At 36.7% G+C, this 24,852-nt stretch overlaps 1 long non-coding RNA gene across 1 annotated transcript; it reads left to right on the forward strand.

Moving 5' to 3' along the window:
* The first annotated feature begins 1,621 nt into the window (after positions 1-1,621).
* Positions 1,622-23,970, forward strand: LOC131148947 (uncharacterized). The gene is made up of 2 exons (XR_009135093.1): positions 1,622-1,905; positions 23,826-23,970. It is a non-coding gene; the product is annotated as an uncharacterized LOC131148947 (long non-coding RNA).
* Positions 23,971-24,852: the final 882 nt, after the last annotated feature.

Raw genomic sequence — 24,852 nt, forward strand, 5'->3', positions numbered from 1 at the left:
TTTCTACCAATTGAAAATTTTTTTAGGTCAGGTCGGTCGACTACTTACTGGGTTCGGATGATTGCTTACTAGCATTAGAGAGAAAGAAATGACCATAATAGACAAAACTTGCTAGATTGATTAACTGCCTCCAGCTTCTGCTTAAATTGATCAACCGTCCGTGGCTATAATGCTGAGTTTCCGTCTTTCTTTGTTTCTAATTCTCTAGTTTTAGTTAATTTGTGTCATGCCTTTAATATTCTCAAAGTTTTACAAGTTAAAACACATTACAATTGAGAGAATAAAAGTAGAAATAAATCAATTTAAATCTTTAAAATCTTTTCTCAATTATTTAACTTCAATGGACTGATTCTATTGAAAACAACTTAAGCACAAAACTATTAGTACATAATAATTTATTATCATCAAAATCAAGTCAATAAAACCTTGGGCTAATTCAAACATGGATGGTGGATTCCTTCTTAATTTTCTTTTCTCTTTCTTATATTTTCGAAGTACAAAGCATACTCTTAGGGTTTATGGGTTTGTCTAGTTGTGAAAAGTAGTTTCATTTTTCAATTTTAATTTTCAAAATAATTATAAAAATAACTTATGTTTTGATTTTTCAAAAATTGTATCGCAAAGATGAAAAAAATATGTTTTGTTGTGGAAAATAGTGCCATGCAAGTAGTATGCTCTGCACAAGCTTTATTAGGTAGATCAGTTATGTGTAAAGTTATATTTGATTCACGAAATATATATTTTTTTCTAAGAATAAGATTAAATACAATGTGAATGAATATATTTTCACATGATAAAATTTATAAATACTTATTTCTTATGAATTTCTTGTTATGGATTCATAAATATTTTGAAATGTTATTTGCTTTACGATAATAAGGAATATATATTTTTGTAATTTGTCAAATTCCTTTATTATAATTATTCCCTTAAGAATAGTGATTACACAAAGTGTTGTGAATCAATTTTGAGTTGGATTTGAACCTTTTATTGAATTTAAATACTGAATAATTTTAATTATTCGGTATTTAATATCTAAACATGTATTATTTTTCCATTTTAACCTTTTTTTGTCTCCACTTTTAAAAAATAAATGTTTGATTAAATTAATAAATAATTGTATAAACAAAAAATTTAATTCAATATAAATAATATTTTTCTTATTATATATTCAATTAATAATTATAAATAAAAATAAGATAATTTATTTTAATAAAAAAAGTGATTACTATCTAAATTTAATTAGTAGTTGAGTGTTGATTTTTTTTTTTTGTCATTTTTAATTTTTAGAAGAGATAAAATTGAAAAGTGATTTTTTATTTAAACATATTTTCAAGTATGATTTTGCTAAATAATTTTTTTAAAAGAATTTAAAATATCACCATTATTTAGAGGCTATCTAAATTAAATAAACTTTTATATTTAAAATATGAATAAAAAACATTTACCTTTCTTGAGACTTGTCAAAAACAAAAACATACAAATTTCTATAAAGTTTCAAAAATTTCATTAATTTTTTCTGTGATTTCAAAACTATTATATAACTCTTGAAATTTGTCAAAAAAAATTCTTAAAATTTTAATGTTAACCTTAAAATATAGATTTAGACTAATGAATAGTTGAGAAAGAGTTGGCTTAGCGTAGGCCATGCGAGTTGCGAGCTATGTGTCATCGCCGCACAGCGCATCGGAATCCGGGAGTCTCCCTTTCTCTATAGACTCTGCGACGATGTGGCGAGGCTCTCTCCGTCGCGTTGTGCGAACCCTGCTCATAGCCGCAGTTTTATGTGCCATTCCTTCTTCCATAGATCCCTTCAATGTATAGCTTCTAGCGGCTTGGTTCCTTTCCCGCCCTTATGCTGGGGTTTGCAAAAAGAGGGAAGATCATTCAATTGTCGTCTCATGTGTGAGTTAATGATTGTTCAATTCGAATTTTCTGTTCCTTCCTTGTACTAGTAATTTGATATTTATTGGATTTCGTATGGTTGGTGGCAAATGAAGGTGAAATTGAATATAGTTGTGCATTGCGACTCTCATTACAATTAAGTGGAATTGCTTAATTTTTTCTGAAAGGGAAGAAACTAAGAGGAATTCATTTGAATTTCGTAATATATTATCCAAGAAACTAGGTGTTAGTGCCGGGTTTGAAAGACACATAAAATAAAACCCAGCAGTAGGCAGTATTAATTTACTTTATACTCAGTAGGAAGTAACATCACCAAGGAAAGGAGATCGTGTTGAAAGGTGTTTGAGGTAACAATAAATATCTTGATCCGCACATCCGCAATCCGTTCACGATCATATGCGAAGAAGGAAAAAGAAAGCTTCGCGGACCACTTTATGGCCTCTAGGGGCCATTAACTTGTAACATATTAAAAGGTAAGTAATAGAGAGTAAAATAATTTTTTTTGAAATGATTACTTGTCAATATGTTATTTTCTAAAATGATTTTGGGAATTACAATTTTTTTTTTTCAGCTAGCTAGGCATTTGGCTGTAGTCCAATTCTTCATTTGGTTGACAGCCCAATTCCATGGTAAACAGCTATTCCCAAGCAAAATTTCTGCAGATCCCATGGAGAACTAAAAATGATAAAATCCAAAATTAATTTAATGAGCATTGGTCAAAGCTTAACACATCAAACACACACGCGAAACATGTCAAACGCATAACCAACACAAGTTGGATAATTGACTAAAATTGTACATTAGGGTGGGATATCTGTGTTTCAATAATTATGTGAAATTTAAATAATGTTTTTTTTCCTATACACACATATGCATGTGCACATGCACGTAGCATGCTTGTGCGTATATGCACACATGCCACACACATGTAGACATGCACGTTCTCACATGTAGGAGTGTGCATAATTCGGTAAAAATCGAATAAACCAAAATAATCGACCAAATTCGGTCGGTTCGGTTCAGTTAATTTTTAATTTGGTTCGGTTTATTTTTATATTTTGGTAAAATCGGCTATTCGGTTTTTGGTTTGGTTATGTAGAAATTACTTTTCGGTTAATTGATTTAACCGAATTATATAATTAATTAATAATTAAATATAAATTATATAATTTATAATTAGGGTTCCATAGTTATTATATAATTAATAATTAAATATTAATAGCATACAATCATATTTTTTCCCATAATTAATTTATAATTTGATTCGGTTATATTTGGTTAATCAAATTAACTGAAAATTCAGTTCGGTCGGGTAAGGTTCGGGTAAGAAAGGTAGTTCGGTTGATTCGGTTATGATGAATTGTTAATCAAATTTTTTTGGTTAATTAGGTTAATTGGCCGAATTGGCTAAACCGGCCGATTGCACACCCCTACTCACATGCATGCACACACACAGATGTGCAAAAGTCATGTACATATGTACAAAATAAATAAAAAAATATGATATTTCAAGTGAAAATCTATTATTTTAAAATCAAATATGAATAAAAGGGCAAGAAAAATTTTCTCTTTTCAAAGTCAGTCCATGAGTTCTAAGATATAAACTAACAATGGCCATTTGTTCCTTCTCTTATTAATGAAAATCTCTTTTTTTGCTATCCAAGAAAAAAACGAAAAGAAAAGAAACAATGGGGCTTTTGTGTCATCACCATTTTATAGTATAGGTAGTTCTGAGGTATTTTTGAAAGAGAGGAAGTGGAATGTCATTTTCAAAAACCTCAAAGGTGTAATCGAATTTTACTTTCTATGTATATTCTTATTGGACACCCCTTTAACTTGTGTTGAATTTTTTTTTGAACATATTGCAACACTTTTGGAAGCCAAAGTATGAGCTTCTGTTTGGGTACTTATTTTTGGTTGATAAAAAAAGAAGATATATTAAGAGAGGGAGAGAATATACAATTTTGGTGAGGATATGAAATCTGTTTGGGTATGTTTGACGAGTGGATTACTGAATATTGTTTATAGTTTGTGATATTTCTACCCTGTCTAGGGGTTGTATAGCAATAGGAACCTCATGGAGTAAAAACACTAACAAGTTAGGATTTCATATAGGAACATAGTACTGCACTAGAAAGTTATTTAGTAGTAGGTTTTCATGATAAAAAGGAATCTCAATCATTTGTAAGTCAAAGATGTTATTTTGAGGCAAGTTCACTTCAACTTTCGAAGACTTTGCTAGTGCCGAGCTAGAATATTTTTTCTTTAGCTTGTATGCATTACTTGGTCTTATTTGGGGGTCTTCCTGTTTTGGGGACATCCTAGTTGTGTGTTTTGAGATCTAGGATGAGAGAGTGAGTAAGAGATTAGAAGGGTTGAAAAAAGGGAGGGGTTACGTTGTCCCGGTAGAGGGCAGTTTGTACTTTTATATAGTGATGATCGTCACTCTGCAATATACCCATTTTGTCACTATTTTTAGAATCCAAGTTAGTGTTGCTAAGAGATTGAAGAGGCTATGGAAGATTTTTTGTGGTGGTGATATGTGGTATAGTAAAAGGAATCATATCATGTGATGCAGGGGCAGCATTAACGATCTGCAGCCATGGAAGAAATTAGAAGAAATTGAAGAAAAGAAGGGGAAGATAAGAGAGAGGAGATACAAGGGGAAAACTCACATGAGTTCACGGTCAAATTCAAATTCAACGCCATAACTGTACCTACAATGACTTACGCCTATTTTATAAGAAAGCATCTTTCACATGAAATTACAACATAAACCGCCTTAAACTACATTACATTACAAACATGCCCCACCCCTTGAATGACTACATACTACAAACAAGCACCAAATGCACATTATACTCTACTAATTAAAACTAAAACACATAATAAAATACTAAATAAACCCAACCCTGACCTAACGCTCTTCGTAAGTACTCTCTAGCAATGATCTTCCCAAGGTCTTGCTTATTCTCTTACATCATCATGTTAGCTGGGATGAGTTAGTTGGAATGTGGTTAGGACTTGGAGAACTAAGTTAGAAGAGGGCTTTTGACCTTGGAAATTTAGTGTCTAAATATTATCTCTCTAGTGGGGAATGATGTGGAATTCCATTTAGAAATTGATTTGCTATAGAAGAAGGTTGTAAAAGTATGGTATTCATGAGAGAATGGATGAGTGTTAGAGGCGGTGGCAATGCTTCTTATACGAGTCTTTGGAATGTTGTTTCCTTGTTGCTTAGTTATTTTTTCATTTTATTTGTTTCAACATTGGTAATGGTAATAATATTTGGTTTGGAAAGATTTGTGAATGAGTGAGATTTCTTCGGACCTGATTAATTTGATGTAGTTATTTCCTTCTCTTTTCTCTCCCTCATCGACCCTTAAAGTAGAGATTATTTTTTATGGTTTGGAGATTGTTTTAGGGTTTTCTTATCCTTCCCTCTCAGTTGTGAGCCACTCATGTGGGTTTTGTGTGGCTCAGGTAGTTTCGCTGAGTCAGGTTAACGACACAACACCCCCACTATAATGACGTTTCCCCTCTTATTGCTGGTTGTGATGATACCGTTATGATGTTTGGTTGTGGAGTGTCTGCACCACTATTTAATTGTTGGTAGTGCTTTGTTGTGGTATGCCCTTCTTTGTGTGGTCAAAGTGTGGTCTATTTTGCTTTTGTGCTAAGTTTTCTATTCAAGCTTCTCCCAGCGATAGTTCAGTCATGAATCATGATTAACATTGCCTACAACTATGATAAGGGAAGTGTTGGAGGAAGACGGCGAGGTTTGGAAAGCGGTTGTGGCAGAGGTAGTGTATTAGGATGAGGAGGCCATCTTGGCAATTCTCGCATTTGCACACATTGTGGTGAGGAAAACCTTAGTGTTGATCGTTGCTAGGATCTCTTGATTCCCAATAAGTCTCTTGTCGAGGGTGATTTTACCGATGAAATTTCAAGGGCACTTGGCCACTTATCATAGTGTCTAAGTTCACAGCTCACAACTTGACACTACGATGGCACAAGTGACAGACTTGGTTAAGCTAATGCCTCACACACACATTGATTCGTTAGTTAAGTCGTGCAAGTATATAGCAATTGAAACAACATTCACAAAGCAATAGTGTTTACGAGAGCAACACCTCCTAACCTTTTTCTCTTATTCAAGACAAGGAACACACGCTCGTGAACTAGTGCAGGACCCAATCCACAAATGTCTCTTGTACCTGAGAGGACCACTACTCACATATTAATATTAATATGGACAGTACACCCCTGTAACTCCCTAGGGGTTTGGAAGTTGACAACCCCAACCCCGTAGGGTATGTCTGGACAAACCATAGCTACAAGGTCTAAAACAATGTTATACTTGTACAAATAAGTGGCTACTAATATCAAGAATGGGCCATGCTCAGATGTGAACCCACACTAAATTTACCCACTAGCTGGCCTGTCTGGTGTAGCCATACAAGGAGAGCCTGCGTCTAGTAAGCGCCCTGCTTGGTCGACATGTCAACACATGCAAGCATTGACATTTTATACTGCCATGCTACGATGAATCAAAAAACTTTGTGTTAAGCTGGTTGCGCCCCTTAACCATGACTTGTGCTACGTCCTAACAGTCTACCAACATATGTCATGAGGCACAGGACATAAGTCGAGTTACCATACAAAACCATGTCAACGGAAATCAGCGCACCGTAAGCAACCTTGTCAAGGACCATGGCCTCAACCATGTCCATCCCTGGCCATGTCAAGTAGACAACTAACATCTATGTGCTCCTCCTTTAGCAACCTAGATTGTCCACCACGAGTGAATGTCAAACAACCCATGATAGGCCATTTTAAGCTACTGCCTTGGCACTTGAGTTGCCTATGTCGCGTGCGTTGGCAATGTTAAGCTATTCAGGGTTTGACCACCACTCCGTTTAGGGAGTGGGTTGATACATCATCGACTGTGTAATTAGAGGAGTATAACGAATCTTTTTCACGATGGCTTCTAACAACTCCAGCTTAGTCTTCTATATTCAATGCTACTTGGCCCATTTTGGTACATCGGTTCTCGCTTCTTCATCCTATCCACCTAGGTTATTGATTTGGCCTTATCCCACTGACATGCAATCCTATTTATTCAGTCTTGAAATTCACTGCTTACACCCTAAGGCTTTCTTGATGATGGCAATTACACTAGTTCTAGTTGTAGCATATCTTTAATTTCCCTTTACGCATCTTTCATTCGTGTTATATGTGCTAAATTCTCTTTGGAAGCCTGTTATCAGTTTAATAAATTTAAAGCTCATAACTATTATGTGACCTTGTTTCCTTCTATTGTGTTATTCAGGTTCTGAAGGGAGGATGATTGGATGTGCTCTTAGTACAGTTTTGATGGGAGTGGTAGAGATCTAGGCTCGTTTCATAGCTGCTTCCTCACTTTCTATGTATGGTGTCTGTTGATCAGTAGCATGCTTTGGGGTTTGGGTCATCCATCGTTTCAAAAATATAATGAGTTTGTTCATGTCAAGTCGGATTTCTCGTTTGAGTATGTGTTAGTTGCAAAGCATTTTAGGACAGGATTTTCCTATGTGGGAACTGAGTCTCACATGCAAGATCATTGTGTGCTTTTCATTCAAATAATTCCTCTGAGGTTTGTGTATGAGTAAAGAATTTGATTGTTCATCTATACTTTGGCTTTTGCTGATACGATCCTTTTGCTGTATGTAACTGGATCTATTTGATAGGTATGAATTTTGAAGCCATATCAGTTCTACAGGAAATAAAAACTCAGTTGGCCCTTGCATGGAAATTATTAACCCTCAACAATTGCCAGCTTGGGATCAAAGAGGGTATTTCTAACACATAATAGGTGCAGCGTTCTTTGGTATTGAATGTGATGCAGATATCAGTTGATCCTCACGTATTACTTGTCCCATTGCCCATGGAGACACCCGCCGCAACCCCACCCTCATGGAATTTTGCTCATTTCCTTGTACAGTTATAGCATGTGGTTACGCAAATTCAGTGGATGGGGAGATTTGGGCTTAGAAAGCATCAGATCACAAGGAGAAGTTGAATGGCTTTGAACTCTGATCCCTCTAGCCATCTTTTGGTGTGCTTGGAAAGAAAGAATAAGAGAGCCTTAAATAGGATTCAAATACTTAGCTTAAACTTGCAAAGACTAATGAGATTGCTGCTCCGTCTCGAAATTGTGTTGAGTGGCGAAAATTGTTAATGACTCATGTCCATGTAATCCTTGATGTTTGCAACACTTTGTAGAGTGGTTTGATGTTTTGTATCCAGTGGCGTTGGCAGTTACCCTGATGCCTGCTAATATTTTTACCTCTTTGATGAGTAAAAAAAATTCATGTCATAAATATAACCCCTAGGTATGGAGTAGCGAAAAAAAATAGGATGTGGGCTTAGCATGGTCTCTCCTCTCTTTATAGCATGTTCCTAAGACATTTGGACTGAGTTCTAATTATAGCCTTTTTTTTGTCTTGACAGGATGCCACCCTGTAATGGTTCTAGGAGGACAAATTCCTCCTGCCATCGTGAACCTGGAAATCAACTATGTTCTCTATTGTGTCTCGCTGTCTTGGGTGCACGGTTTGTTTTATGTTTCCGCAATAGTGGTCATGACAAGTTCCTCTCCCTATGCTATTAGGGTGTCTTTATAGGTACTCCATACTCAAAAAAGGTTATCGATGTTATGAAACTTAGACGCCACACTTTGTAGGAATACTGTTAGTGCAGAGTCATTGTTTTTGAGGGGACACCTTATTTCTTCCAATGCAAGGTCTTCCTGGGATGAATTATTGTGAATCCATCAATGATCTTGTGATTGCCCTTGTGTGTTTGTGTTCTCTTTTCCACTGTTATGCTTTCTATAAATCTCCTACTTTTCCAAAAACAGCAGTTATTGGACCTACAGATCCAATTGAGGGTTTATAAAAAACTACCACAACATCCACCTTTTGTGCTCATCACTATTTTGACTTCTAGTTTAGAGTATTATCCTTGTGTAACTGGATCTGCCTGTTGCTCATAGGGAGATTGGTACTTGGAAACATATACTCAACAGTCTCGTTGCTACTATATGTTTGGTTGTCTTCACCTTCCTGTCCAGTGTTCTTTTGCCTAGTTCTATCCTTGGTTTCTATCATTCCTCAACATGTTGAAGCCTTGTGTTTAACTCCTGGGGGTTGAAGATGCAATGAACGTAAAATATGCGTGATGCCTTGCCACGCGATGGGATGCGCAGGACTTGTGTGTTGGTTTCTCCGTTAGTTATGTGAGTTGGTTAGCGTGCCTGTTGGGGCTACACCATCAAAATATATTCTTGGACGACGTCTATTTGTAGCGGCCTTAAGGTATTGACATACGGGGTGACATAAACAAATTGTCTTGATATTTTGACCTCTCTCCCGTTGCTGAGATAATTCTATTCGTGATATGTTGATTTTGTTAAGCACCGTTAATTTTGATGGACCTTACACGGATGTGAAGAATGCTTTTTTTTGGAGATTTGCAGGAAGGAAGGGTAAACACGCTGGAGAACCTCCCTAATATGTTGCCAGGGGAGGATGGTAAAAAGTATGTAGTTTGCATCCGGCTATTAAAGTTCCTAGCAGGCCTTTGGAGCCTGATTTGACAAGTTTAGTGTGGTGTTCTCTACAATGTGGGCTATCCCAATGCTACTCAGACCCGATTCCGGTCTTCTCCACAAAAAGTACGGACATGAGTGGTCACCTTTCAGTAGTTCTCGTCTGTGCTCCTTCCACGCAGCCTTCACATCTTCTTTGACGTGCTCCCCCCTCCCGGCCGACTTTCCACACTTTTTGGTCACAGTGATGCCTTTACAGGATCCCAGCTGCTGCCTACGCCGGTCCAGTGCCCCTAAGGATTCTGCCCGCCTCCAGTCTCCTCCACACCCAGCCCAGCCGCTCCTCCTAAACACACGATCTCGCTCTTCCCCCGCTGGCTCACCGCTGCTTTGGCTGCCTGTTCCAGTAATGAAGTTACGACTTCCCGGTCGCCTTACGCGCTGCACCCCGCCTGCCGCTGACCTTTCTCTTCGTCTGGTACTGGTCGCCGCACTGCGTCCGCGCGTCTCCTCTGTCCGTCCTTCATCCACTGCTCTTTCCCTTGCATTTAGCAAGCTCATAGAGACAACTCCTGCCACTTAGCGACCCCTGTCTTGACCAACTCTGCAACCTTTTTCCCCCCGTACTTGTCCAATCTTTTGGGCCCGCCCCCGAGCCAACACGAACATGGCAAACCACATGACTCCCCAATTTTGGACATTTCCCAGGCGCCTGACCCAGTTAATCCAAGGCGCTGCCAACATAACTCCCCTGCCTTTCATGCGCACCACTCCGGCGGACACCTAGAGCGAACGACTGGATGCTGAAACCCAGTCGACTGACTACCTTGCTGAGTTTGACATGATTTCAGTGTTTTACTAAATCTAGGCAACTACTCTATTATTCCACCACGTCGCAGACTAGTTCGAGATTTCCAAATTTAATATGACGAGGAAGTTTCCCAATTTGATTTTTTGAATTCCAAACGTATGAAAAACTTGGGAAACACTACACAAAGAGCCCTTGGGGAAACACGAAATGCTTTGATTAAACATCTCTAAATACTCCCCAAAGGCTTGAGGCTTCAATACACACCCACAAGAAAATACACAGACCTTACCAACGCTACTTCTGCTCTCAAACCGTTTGGCAGGTCATAGGCAAGTGTGTGCTGTGAAACTCTCTCACAAAAATTTCTGAGACCTCCTATCTGGATTTTCAAATAAGAACGAACGTCACACACGGTGAAAGTCTACTTTAAGGCCTTCAAAAATTCACTTTCAATTGTCTTATGAAGTATATTGTTTTCAAATTGTATTAATCTGCTGAGTTGAAAGAGAAGATGTCTTTGTACATAACAAGAATATTGTTTCTGTTTTCTTGGAGGTTTAGGAAAGTGTTGAAATGGAATTGGACCTAAGTGTGGGGGTATCGCTTGGGAAGGGCTTCCACCATAAGATGAAGGAGGGATTGTAAAAAGCAGTTGTATCCTGCATCAACGGAGTGGTTAAGGTTAAGTACCTACCCAATAAAGGAAGTGGTATAGGGGAATCCTTAGAGTGTGTGGCCTACCCCCCCCCCCCAGGCGAGGAAGGAAGGCGGGGATTGCAGAAATAATAAAATATGTAGAGTACTCGCTCTCTCATTCCCTAAAATCTACTTTAATTTCTGCAAATATATAAATTGCGTTGAAGAATTGTTTAAATTTGTGAAATTAACTAGTGGATTGGGATAGTAACGGGAGTCCGTTGATGAGTTTTGCGGGAAAACCTCACAAGGGGAGTATGACGGTTGAATTAATCTGGTTGGTGGAAACCTGTGATTAAAGGAAGTGTGTTGATTGATAAAGATATCAAGACTGAAATTTTGAAAAGACTGCTGAAATTCTAAGTGTTCTTTTATCAGTAAGTACTTTTTTTTTGGATTGCATATTCCAAAGCAAACGAAAATCTGTATTGGTTGTGTATTCACATCAAGGTTTGAACTTGAATTGGATATATTAGTTTCTGACAATGTTTAAAGCTGAGACTTCTTTATTTATATTTGAAGACTCAATTTGATGTCGTCTTCATTCATTAATTAAGAAATCTGGACTTTTGCTCAGCTTGTTCTTTAACATAAAGTTGATTGGATTGAATTTTCAGAGACTGTCTTCTTTGAAAGCTGATCTGAATCTGTGAATAATTATTCTATTGAACAAAATTATAAGATCTCAAAATACTTTTAGATATCAATATGCTTTGAAGTTACTGAAAAGAATCTGATTGATTTAGTCATCTAATTAAAATTCTGAAAGTTGAGATAGCATATCATCTTTTGTTGTTACTGATTAATTAAAGTGGTTAAAAGATTGTGTTGATTGGTTTGAGAGATTGATTGTACTCAACTCATCTTAACAAGGGGTTATACTTACCTACAGGAACTTAAAGTTTGCCAGAAATTTTTAACTCCCAATTCACCCACCCTCTTGAGTACAACTCTTCCCTTTCTCAGTTTAACGTTGATATATCGTCGCTACCGTCAGTTACTACTGCGGGGATTGAATATATTAAGTTTTCGTTTGGAGTTAAATTTTCAATCCAAGGACTTGGGTATTTTGCATACTTTCTTGGGATTGAATATACGGTGTAGGAAAAGGTTCTATTATGAACCAAATATAACCTTTTGACTTGCTAGTTGAGTTGGTTTTTTGTTGGGAGCGAAACATTGATGCTCCTATTGACTTGACATGTAAGTTGTCCAAGGCACCGTTGGGACGGACTTAGAAGACAAATTCCAATCTTGCTTGTAAGCTGTTAACAATGTCAGTGCCCTGACTTAATCTTTTGCAACGCGTGTGTTCCGCCGATCTTTCTCTCTTTGAGATCATAGGTACTCTGATGCGGATTGATCCAATTCTACATTGGATAAGTCATTTGTGGAAGGTATCTTTTTACAAGGTGTAACATTAAGACAAACTACTGTAGCACGATCGATTGTTTGAAGGCAAAATCACCAATCTCTCATATGTGAGTCCGCTTATGTTGCCGAAGTCGCTTAGGTCAGGATGAAATTCTTGGTACAAAGCCAATTATATTGTTTTGATATAATCAGAGCTGCCCTTTATATCTAGCGAATCCGTATTTCATGAGATGACAAAGCACATTGAAAGGTTCCCTCCTTTTTGTGGGGATCTGGTTGAAGAAGGTAGTGAGAACTCCATTTGGTGAAATCTATGGATTCGGTTTTAGGCGAATGTTTCCCCAGCCTTACTTAAAGCTTGATTTGTCTAGTAGTTTGTAACAAGACTGGGTTAGGTGATTTATACACCTTTAGTTGAGAGGGGGAGTGTTAGAAGAAAATAGCATTTTAGTAATTAAGTTGTGTGAGTGGGGTATTTTTGCCCTTCAATCTTTTTAGTCTTATTACACATATAAGATGGCATTACTGGAGCTGTGCCGAATTCCAAGAACTGCTGAATGTCTTTTTATTTCTGCTTCTCTTCCTGTCATCTCTAACCCTAAAGTGCTGTGTGTTCCTCATTCTTCAATTATTTCAAGATTAAACCCAGTTTTTATATTAGTGACACAAATGCTCGTTTATGTTTGGATTGCATTTTTTTTTCTTGGGATATTTAATGCAGTATTTTTGGTGTGCTTTGTGATTATTTGTGTGCCTTGAATCTTTGGAAGTATTTTTTTTCCTTCAAAGATCCCGGGGATTTAGATTTTCGAAGGAAGCAAAAATACTTTTTAGATGTGCTACTTTTTTCTGTTGTGGGAGTATTTTCTGGCGTTGTAGCTCTAGAATTTTTTTAGGGGAGGGTGATTGGAGGAAAACAGAGTTGGTGTGGAGTAAGTACTTTTTTCAGGCTTCTTAATTGTGTTCTAAGACATTTTGGTGTGTTTGTGGGGGTATACTTTACTTTTTTTTTTGCGATATTGTGGCCCAACTCCTTGCATTGGCACCCTAGTAAACAATTTCAGAAATAATTTTATGGAAAATGTCGCATGAAATCTACTAAGAGAGAATCATCTGCATTTTGATGTAGATGCATATAATTAATTTGAAAGCACCAGTGTTGTCAAAGTATCTTGGGGTAGTTTTTGAACGTCATTCAATTGGGTTCCCAAATAGGATGTATAGTTTTGCTTCATACTACTCTTCACTCTTTTCAGCTTGACGAATCTTTGGGAAAACAAACAAATATACTTCCATATGTTGGATTGTGATCATGACTGACTTGTATTTCATATATTTCATGGTGAAAGGCTTAAATTAGGATTTTAATTATATTTTTTGGATTCTATTTGTCGTAATATTTAGTTATTTAGTGATTTAATATTAAGTTATAGGATTTGATGCAACACTAGGTATATGAATGGTGCATGGGAGAGAGGCTATGTAAAAATAGTTTGACAATTTCAAGCTTTCACTGTTTTGATGGAAAAATATCCATGAGGACACATGGAGCGCTCGTATATTTGAGGAAATTGGGATGGTTTTTTGACCCCTAGGTTAGCAAAGCGGTAGGAAATTTAATCAATTTTGAACTGCTGGGGGATGCGGCAAATATGTATTAAGGAACAGTTGGTGTCAGGAAGGTAATTGTCCTCTGTATTCTTGTGGCGTCATGAGTTAAAATTGGGTTCAGGAAGCAGATGTATAAGTTTTTGGATGACAAGGTCAGAATACCCTTGGGTTATAGAACTAGTGGGGGAATTCATTTATTTGGGTTGTTCTGAATGCTTGGGGCTATACTCCTTTCCATTGAGAGAGATGGTGGGAATTCCCACAGAGCATTGATGCAGGTAGAAAATATGCATGGTAAACTCCGGGAAGAGGCCCCGCAAGAAGAGGGATGAAGCACAAGGGATTCAATGGAAAAAGAATGAAAAGAAGTTGGTGTGGAAGCCCGACTGCTGGTCCTTTATCTTGGTTGATGGTGGATGAGGCTGTGAGAAAAATCGTGTTTCTTTAGCTCTCCCCAAAAGATAAATTATGCCCCCTGAAGGACTAATCCCAGCCATGGAGTTCTCTTTTTTAACCTAACCTTAAACATCCAGATTTCTGATCAGGCTGTGGAATGATCAGGGAAAGGATGAATGTCTTCCTTCGGAAAGTCAAGGTGCAGATAGATATGAGATTTTGTTGGCTCAATTTCTGTGGAGAATCTCATTGGGTAAATCCCAGCTTCTGAGATTTTAAAATGTGGGCCTCAAATTGGGCTGCCAGGTCAGAATTAGGTGGACATGTGAATGAAGTTGGGATTCCAAATGTGCTTAGTAGGGACTGGATAGGCGACATCTAAATGCTCCGGACTGGGAAGGGGTGCCTCTGGGCGGATAATGGCTTAAAATACAAAGGTGTGGGTTATGAGCTGAAGGAACTTTGAGACAATGGGCCACTGGAAAGATTTGGGGCTGCTAATAAAGGGGGTGGGCTGAAGGTAATTGGCTTATGAAATCTCAGCTCAAACAGTGTTAATACCTTGGGCTGGAATCACAAATATGAAGCTTTAGGAGGAAAGGGAGAGTTTTGGAGTTTGATGATGGTCAAGCTGGAGCTCGCCCGAATGGATGAGTGCTGCAGGGGGGCTTGGGAGGGTTACGTGACTTGTTGGGAACTGAAAATCCTCACATCTGCTCAGGCTTTACAGTTTGTAAAAAGCAAGATTTTCTGTTTGAAGCTGACAGAGGATGATGGACATAGGAGCACGCTCTAAGGAGGGGCGGTTTTGTTTATTTGGGGCTTCGAAGACCCTGTGCTGGTAATTTCCAATGGGGGATATTGTTTTTAAGGCACGGGAAGTAGTTGGGAAGGATAGCTGATAAATTAAAGATTAAGAGGAAAAAAACCTGACGAAAAAGCGGAATTCCGCACCAGATGGCCATCCCGGTTCCCAGTTCAGGTGGTCCAACTAGTTCAACTGCTTTGGATCAATATATATTAATATAGTTTTCATGCCTTTTTCATGTCTAGTGCTGTGGGTTGATGGTCAAAACTATTATTTTTACCCCTTGTACCTCAGGTTCGATACTCAAAGAACCTTCTGCAGTACTTTATATTTAAATCTTACATTTTAATTATATTATTTATTTAGTTTCTATCTCAAGTGGCCTTTCTTTTTCCAAAGAACCACAACCAGTGACCTCAAGTCCCAAGACTCCAAAAAAAAGGGCAGCCCGGTGCACAAAGTTCCCCGCGTAGGCGGAGTCCAAGAAAGTGGCAAACCACGATGGGTTTATAGTATGCAGCCTTACCTTGCACTTTTGCAACAGGCTGTTTCCATTCCTCAAACCCGTGACCTGGTCACGTATTGACAACTTTACCGTTGCGCCTTGGCTCCCCTTCCCAACAAGCCTTTATTATTACAATTGTTTATATCCCAAGTCCCAACAACCCTTTGTTATTATAATAGTATATATTTATGATAGTTTATTTAATTTTTAATCCTTATTTTGGGTGTTGTTCAATTTCCTTCCCCTCACTTCTGTTCTTTCAAGCCAGAGCTCACTGCTGTCTCTCTCTCTCTCTGTCACTCTTCCTCCCTCCCTCATTGCAGATTTTACAGTGATAATTATTTGCAAGTTAGTTGCTGCAGGAACCAAAATTTCAGCCGAGCACGATGAAAATTGATGGATTATTTGCTGCCATTTGCTGCTACTCTCTCTCTCTCTCTCTCTCTTTCTCTCTCTACAAATTTGTTCTCAACATATCATGATCTTGAAAAAAATGAAGAGTCTCTCTTGATTCCAGTTCTATCTGGTTTGTCAGGTTCATCTAGCTGTGCTGGTTTTTCTGGTTTTGATCAGGTTTTGACTTGGTTAAAATTTTGATAAGAATCAAACCAGAGGGTGAGCTGGGTCCCCATTTAACCGGTCTGACCAATCAGTCCAGTCTGGTTTTCAAATCAATGATTATGGGTAATGGAATGATGATTGGGGCTGCTGGCTGGGATCTAACTCTTGTTTCTGAGGCATTCAGAGAGGAGGATGATGACTCTGAAAGTTTGTGCAACTTAGAGAGAGGGTTTGGGCTGGTTGATGGAAGGTAAAATGGGTATTATGTTGAACTTGAGCCTCATTAAATTATCAGAGGTATTACAAATTCTTGTTTGGCTTATGCGGATTTGGGGGAATGCTTTATTTTGAGGGGATATTGGACCTAGGGAGGCCTTTCAAGAATGTACTAATTGGTTTTTGCAGTTGAAGGAAGCTGATCTTTCAAATGCTGGAGTTCAGGGACTTTGGCTATTATCTTATATAATGAAGATATATCCTATACTGGGAATGCTGTTAATTAATTCTCGTAGTTTCTTGGAAATCCTATTAATTCTATTAGTGTCTTGTGGAATCCTCATCTGACTTTCGTAAAGATAGATTAGTGGTCTTCTAAGCCCTGAAATTCCCAGTTCTGGTAGAATACATCTTTGTGCCACATGGAGTAAGCTGATGGGGGTGAAGGTGATACCATTTGTCCTGTGTGGTCTGAGTTCAATGGGGAATTCGAGGCCCTCAAGCCTTCTTGAAGGGGATGGGTATTAAATTGTTTAATTCTTTAGGGAAGGTGGTTAGAGTATGTGTTCTCCTAAGATCCATGAGAGGAAGATAAAGAGTTCAAAGAGAGGTTGAGAAATTTAGAATCTTCAATCAATTGAGGGATTTTTGAATTGGGGGGGGGGGGGGGGGGAGGGAGGGAAGGTGGGGAAAGGTAACGGAAAAGCAGGGGCAAGATTTAAAAAAAATATATGGTTGATAAGTAGGAATATTAGAGGGTAGGGCAATTTAAGAAAAGGGGCCTCGTTTGGAAAATTTGTCTTAAAATTAAGTTGGGAAAGAGTAGAGTTGGGGCTGTTAATCTTAGTTCTGATGCGGTTTTGGAGTTCATTTCCTTGATGAAATATGGTGTCTTAGGGGTCGTTTGTTTTATTTGAATAATCTCTAAAGGTCATGTTTGAATTGGTTCACAAAATAAGTGAAATGGTGACTAATGTGTTTGGTACAGCTCTTATTTTTCTTGAAATTGGTATTGACCGATATCTTTCCATGTCTGATTTGGCAAATGAAAAATTCAGAGGTTACTTCTACATTTTTACCCTTAATGAAAAAAAAAGGTGAAAAAAAACCATCACCAGATTAACCCACTATGGTGATAATCCTATTACTGTGCACAGAAGCATGAGAAGCTGCTACAGCCACTGCCTTGATGAAGAAGCTCCTCTGCCTTGCACAGCTACCCCTCTCTGGCCATCTTCTCCAGCAATGCTACGTATGGCCGTCCCCTCTCTGCTAGGTGCTTTTTCTTCTTCTCCATCATGGCGGTGCGCATGAGTTCATGATTTTTAGAATTTGCAGATCCATATACTCATGACATAGAAAGTGTGTACTTCTAAGATATGCAGATTTGTGATGGCATGGGTTCATAGTCACTGTTTACAGGTTGTGAGCACTGCATTAACTTCTGGCTGAGGGGCTGATGAATAAGCAGATTCATGTGCTGACCCTTGGATTCATGGTCTTTAATATCCTGCATGTGCTAACACAGGGGTTTATGGTCTTTAACATAGGCAGATTCATGATATCAACAACAAAAACAACAACAACAACATCAACAAGCCTCAAGTCCCACTAGGTGGGGTCGGCTATATGAATCCTTTCCCGCCAATTCACTTGATACAGAGTGTTTTCCTCTATTAGATTAAGGGCTATTAAATCCTTCCTCACTATCAAATTCCAAGTTATTTTAGGCCTACCCCTATCCTTTTTCATGCCAGAAACACTAACTCACTCCTCACGGGTGCTTTACTAGACTTGCATTTCAAATGCCCGAACCATCTAAGCTGCCCCTCCCATATCTTGTTTTCAGTTGGTGTTATACCTAAATTATTGTGTATATGCTCATTTCTTACTTTATATTTTAATGTTGAACCACTCATCCATCTTAACATACGTATCTCAGCAACTTTCATTTTTTGTACATGTTTCTTAGTTACCCAACATTTTGAACCATAAAACATAGTTGGCCTTATAGCCATCTTATAAAACATTTCTTTTAATTTTAAGGGTATTCTATGATCACATAACACACTTCACGCACTCTGCGATTTTAACCAACCTGTCTTAATTCTATGTACTACATCTTCTTCAATTTCCCCTTCAGCTTGCATAATAGATCCAAGATATCTAAATCTATCAATGCCATTAACCTCTTGGTTATCCAGTTCAATCTTCTCTCTATTGATACTCCTTACATTACTAAACTTACACTTCATATATTCTATATTATTCCTACTTGTCCTAAACTCTTTAGACTCTAAGGTGGCTCTCCAAAGTTCTAGCTTAGATTCCACTCTGCTTCTACTATCATCAATTGAGACGATATTATTTGCAAATGCACTAAGGGATCTCATTTTGGAATATTCCTAGTTAGTTTATCAATTATTAAAGTAAAAAGATAAGGACTCAAAGTGGAACCTTGATGTACACCTATTGTGATTGGGAACTCTCTAAAATCTCCTCCTATAGTCCTAACGCTAGTCATTACTCTATCATACATATCCTTAATGACCTCCATATATCTATTGCAAACTCCCTTCTTCTCTAATACTCAGCAAAGAACTTCCCTAGGTACTATATAATAAGCTTTCTCTAGGTAAAAAAAAACCATATGTAAGTCCTTTTTGCTAAACTTTTCCATTAAACTTCTTAAAAGATAAATAGCTTCTGTTGTTGATCTCCCAAGCATAAAACCAAATTGATTTTCTGAAATCTTCGTTTCTAATCTTATTTTCTAATTTCAATTATCCTTTCGCATAATTTCATCATATGACTCATAATTTTAATTCCACGATAGTTATTACAATTTTGAATATCGCCTTTGTTTTTGTACAAAGGTATTAACGTACTTTTCCTCCATTCTTTTGGCATTTTCTTGGTTTTTATAATAGTGTTGAATAGATTAGTTAACCAAATAATTCCTTTATCCCTTAAACATTTCCAAACTTCAATTGATGTTTTATCTGGTCCTATAGATTTTCCACATTTTATATTTTTTAATGCTATCTTAACTTCAAGGACTTTAATTTTGCGAATAAATCTCCTATTTTTAGTCTTCTCCTCATTTGTCACTTCCAAGTTCAATATTTCATTTTAATTCCTCTCTTTTATGTCTTCTTCTGTAATTAAGACATTATCATTCTCAATCCTTTGTATATTTAACATCACCTAAATTTTTGCAATTTCTTTCTCTAGCTTAAGCAAGTTTATAAATGACTTTTTCTCCTTCTTTTGTATCTAGTTTAGTATATAAAGCATCATAAGCTCTATGTTTAGCTTCATTGATAGTTATTTTTTGCATTTTTTTCTCGCTTCTTTATATTTTTCAATATTTCCTATATTTCTACAATTTTGCCATATTTTATACCAATTTCTTTTTGACTTAACGGCTTTTTGGAATTCTGGATCCCACCACCAACTTTATTTACTAACTTAGTATCTTCCTTTGGACTCACCTAAAACCTTTTTTGCTATCCTTATGATTGAATTTGTCATTTTATTCTAGACAGTATTTCAATTAACCTTATCCTCAACTGTCCAATCCAGCTCTTTGTTCATTTTATCTTTGAATTTTACTATATTATCTCCCTTCAAGTTCCACCATCCGGTCCTCTTGTGTTAATTTATACTACTCCTTCTCTTCCATTTTGTAATATGTATATCTAGTACTAAGACTCTATGTTGTGTAGCCAAAATTTCACCTGGAATAACATTAAAATCCTTGCAAGATAGACGTTCCTTGGTCTTAGTTAAGAAGAAATCTATTTGACTTTTATTATAACCACTCTTGAAAGTTATTAAGTGTTCTTATCTCTTTATAAAGAAAGTATTCAATATAACCAAATCGTAAGACATGGCAAAATCTAAAGATTGTATCATCAACCTCATTTTTATCTCCATATTCATGACCTCCATGTATCCTCTCATATCCTATATTATCCTTGCCAATGAGATCATTTAAATCACCTCCTATGAATATCTTTTCAGACATTGGTATCCTTGTAAAATACTATCCATATCTTCTCAAAATTGTCTTTTCATATTTCTGTAGCAGCCTATTTGGGGAGCATATGCACTAATGACATTCACTATCTCCCGGGCTAAAGCTATCCTGATTTTATTGTTCCTATCCCTTATTCTTTTAACATCTACTACATTATATTTTAGGTCTTTATCTACAATAATACCCACCCCGTTTTAATGTTTCTCTTTGCCAGTGTTCCAAAGTTTAAATCTTGATTTTTTAATTTCTCTAGTTTTCTCTTCTACCCATTTTGTCTCTTGAAGGCAGATTAAGTTAATTTTTCTTCTAAACATTATTTTCACTATTTCCATGCTTTTTCCTGTAAGAATCCCTATATTCCAAGTTGCTAATCTTATCTTTAGTTTCTTGTGTTAACTTATTAACCCTCTCCCTTTTACATTGACCCGGTTTATTCCCTTTACCTAGGTGGATTTGAATTCATAATAATAAGATTTGACAAAGTTTTACACTGACCGTTAGGTACCTAACACAATCCTACTCCTTAATCTGGGCTTGGGACTGACTGTGTATACAAAGAAATTGTGTAACATAGACGAAGTACACGTTTGCGTTTTTTTAAAACTTAATTCACATAGACAATTTTTTAAGTCACACTCTACAACTAATAGAAACCGCACACAATACAATGCATTAAAAAAATTTTAAAGCATACAATTTTGGGTGTATAGCCAAATTCTCATGGCATGCGTGTGTTCAGCTTTATTCATGACTGGAAGCTACAGATTCTTCAGCTTTATTCACAACCAGAAGCTACTAAACTAATTTGAGTTTCAACCAAAGCTAATCTGCAAATTATATATATTCTTCAGTTTTATTCACAGCTAGAAGCTACTATCCGTATGGTTTGGAATTAAACCAAATAAAACTCAACCAAAGCTAACTCATGGTTATATGTGTGTGTGTGCACAGGACAAACAATTTGTGAGTGATTTGCGTAAAAAAGTTGTACTTCCATTAAAATAAAACAGGAACAAAGTTATGTTAAATGGTACTTTTGGCACATGTGCCCATTATTTTTCGTATGATATTTTATGGAGGATACATTTTTTATATTACCATTGCCTTAAGTTTGGTGAACTTGATTTGGTTTTAATGATTAAAATTAGAATAATGAGTTTTACTTTTTTTTCCCTGACAATGTATTATATTATTATTCATTTATAAATATTAAATAAATATCTGACCGGAAAAATATTGTTGTATAAGTTAAAAACTTTAATTTCTGCAATTGCCTTATTAGATCTTTTCGTCTGCATCAGTGCACATGGTATGCTTAATTCCCTTCTAAGATAAAGGTTTTAGTTTGGCTGGTTGCCTTTAATAGAGTTAACAACAACAATTGCTGTAAAGTTGGAGGCCTTCTAAAGCTTTATCTCTATATGTGGGTATTTTTGTGTGGGCATATTTCAGAATATGTTCCACATTGTTTCTTAACTGTTCATTTTCTTGGAGTCTGTGGAGTAGATTATCTGGAGTTCATGTTGAAGTTTGGGCGTGCCTGAAGTTGCTAGAGGAGCTTTTGAGTATTTCTTTTGTTGGTTTTAGGAAGGGCAAGGATGTTGGGAGGTTGTGGAGGTGTGCTCTTTTTGCTGTTTTATGGGGAATTTAGTTGGAACAGACTGTGGTTTTAGGTTTAATTTGGAACAAGATGCAGTATTTGGCATCTCTTTGGGCTTTTGATGTGGGTTGTTTCAAGGACTGCTGCTTTGAGGATGTCAACCGTGATTTGGTGGCTTTTGAGCTGATTGTCTTTTATTATTTTCTTCTTTCTGTTTGAGAACCCTTTGTCCTTTTTGTTATTTTTTCCCCTTGCTGTTCTAATAAAGTTTCTTTTTCTATAAATAATTCCATGTATTTGTCATGTTATAGGTTTTTTAGGCTTTTCCCTGTGAAAAGGGCTTCAGTGTATACCTGAGGCAGTTTGCATCATTTAGAATTAGACCCTAGTTGAGATTTTGTCTGTCGTTTTTCCCGTTTGTTTTTCTTTTAAATTTCTTTCATTTTCCTTTTGATAGAAGTATATAACTAGCTGTGGGCATGCACTATGGGCGCTCCACTGCTCCTAAAAATTTTTATTTTTTAATTTAAAGAATAACTGTATTGTTAATTTTACTATTATAAGCTTTTTAGTTACTAGAAAAGACGAGCAATTATGGGGGTGTTTTAGGAACCCAAAAGCCAATCCAAATGTAACTGCCAGATGGAGAATCCCCTTTTGATCAGCAATATGTTCGTATTGCACTTTCTAAGACTACTGCTGGCACTAGCTTGTTGGCTTGTAAAACCTAATGTGGGTGCTACATGATGGTGCGTATCTGTCTCCTAGTGCTAATTGGTTGAGGACAAATTATCAGTCCTGTTGTGTGACTTCCTGGGAAGTCCGGATTACATCCTGTATGAATCCTGCATCACTTCCTTTAGAGAAGTCCGAAGTAGACACTGTTTGATTTGTTAGAAATGTGAAGCCTTCTGATGGCAATTAATTGCATGGAGTAACTATGTGCTCATTCAAAATTATTCGTGAAGTTATGTTGAATTTTTTTTTTTGCAGAGTTGTTATTATTCTTATGTCTTGTGTTGTATTACTGTATATTGAAATTATTGTGTCTCAGTAATAATAGACAAGTGGTTGTGCTTGGCCCTTATTTTCTATGACTCATTGTTATTGTGACTTTGAAATCTCCACCTCCTCTCTTTGATTTATAGTGTTGGTAATTTGATCTAGGATTTAGACCTGTATTTCTTCTTTAGTTTATTTGGTTATTTATATGATTTATTTTATCATTTGGTTATTTATGTGACTGATTCTATGTTCAATGTTTTTTGTTTCCTTAAGTTACAGTGCATATGCATGTGTTTATTAATTTTTTATTTTCTTTGGGTTAGTTTCTATACAGCAGCACCTCTGCCACTTTGCTGCATATAGGTACGAGAGGTGTGTAAGATTATGACTGTACCTAAAAGGTGAAGCCATTAGGCTGTGGGCCAACAATGTATATCAAGCTTTAATACGCTTCCACACTTGCAGCCTGATTGCATGTGGAGAGAGAAACAAATAATAAAAAACAATCATTACAGGGTTCAAGGAATAAGATAATTTTAAACAAGCAAGCAATAATTGTGGGCAACAGGACTAGAACTCAGGTGCCTCTGGCAACTATGGCTCTGATACCTTGTCAGATTATGACTTTGTTGTTAAAAAGCTTAAGCTGTCAGGTTGTGGGACAACAAAGTATATCAAACCTTAACAAGCTGTTTAATTTGCAGCAAAGGAAGTGCCGGAGTTCATTCTTGAAGGCAAGAATCAGGTGCCTGTCATTGCATTGAATTTGATTGGTGGGGATTTTTGAATCCAGTGGACTGGTGCTGCTATATCTTTTTGGTATTGGATTCATCAGCATTGTTGTGGTACTGTTCTTGACTTCTTGCAAGTGTTGTCTTCCATGGTCAATTGCTTGATTGCGGTATTTGCATTGTAAGTTGAAATTATATTTACTCTTTGATGACTATTGTTAGATGGCAGTGGCAGGCAAAGAAATTGATTACAAATGGAAGCATGTTGATTGATTAACCTGCTCCTCCTTATACTGGACAAAGTTACTGAAAACATCTGATTCATTTTCTCAAAGGAAATAATTTCTTTTAAGACTGACAAATTGAATAGTTTATACTTTATAGTGTAGAAAAATAGTTTTGATGAATGGTGAAGTATTTTTCTATTTTCCTCGAGCAAACCATTTTAAAAGGGGTCTGTAGTGGGAATGCTCTTCACCTGGAAATGATTTTCATGTCAAATAAAATGGTCAGCAAGATGTAGTTTTCAGGTGAGGGTGCGGAATTTCTATTTGTAGTGTTGTACATTCATGAGTAACTGTGGCAGATGGACTTTAGTTAGTTCATATGTTGCCTGTTTCTGTGATTGATATACCATTTGGTTAAAAGAGAACAGATAAAAAACCATGAAAATGTTCAGTTGAAGACTTAAAGGTACTTTATTACATTATTTAACCTATGCTTTTGCATCTTGACTCTCTGCATGCTGTTGTTTTGACTGATCATCTACAACACTCAGGTCAGGTTATCCCAACCTGTTATTTACATATTTGGCTGACTCTGATGCAGCCTACAAACAAGATCTATTTCAATTTCTTAACTTCTATCGTATTTTTGTTTGTTTTGGTTAGGTTAATTTTATTAGGGTCATATCTTCAAGATTCTAGAATATTATTATTTAGGAAGCATGATTTTCTAGGGTATTATTTAAGAAACTAGTATTTCAGTTTATTTGAGTTTC

The sequence above is a fragment of the Malania oleifera genome, chromosome 2 (genome assembly GCF_029873635.1).
Source record: "Malania oleifera isolate guangnan ecotype guangnan chromosome 2, ASM2987363v1, whole genome shotgun sequence".
In the NCBI taxonomy this organism is placed as follows: domain Eukaryota; kingdom Viridiplantae; phylum Streptophyta; class Magnoliopsida; order Santalales; family Ximeniaceae; genus Malania; species Malania oleifera.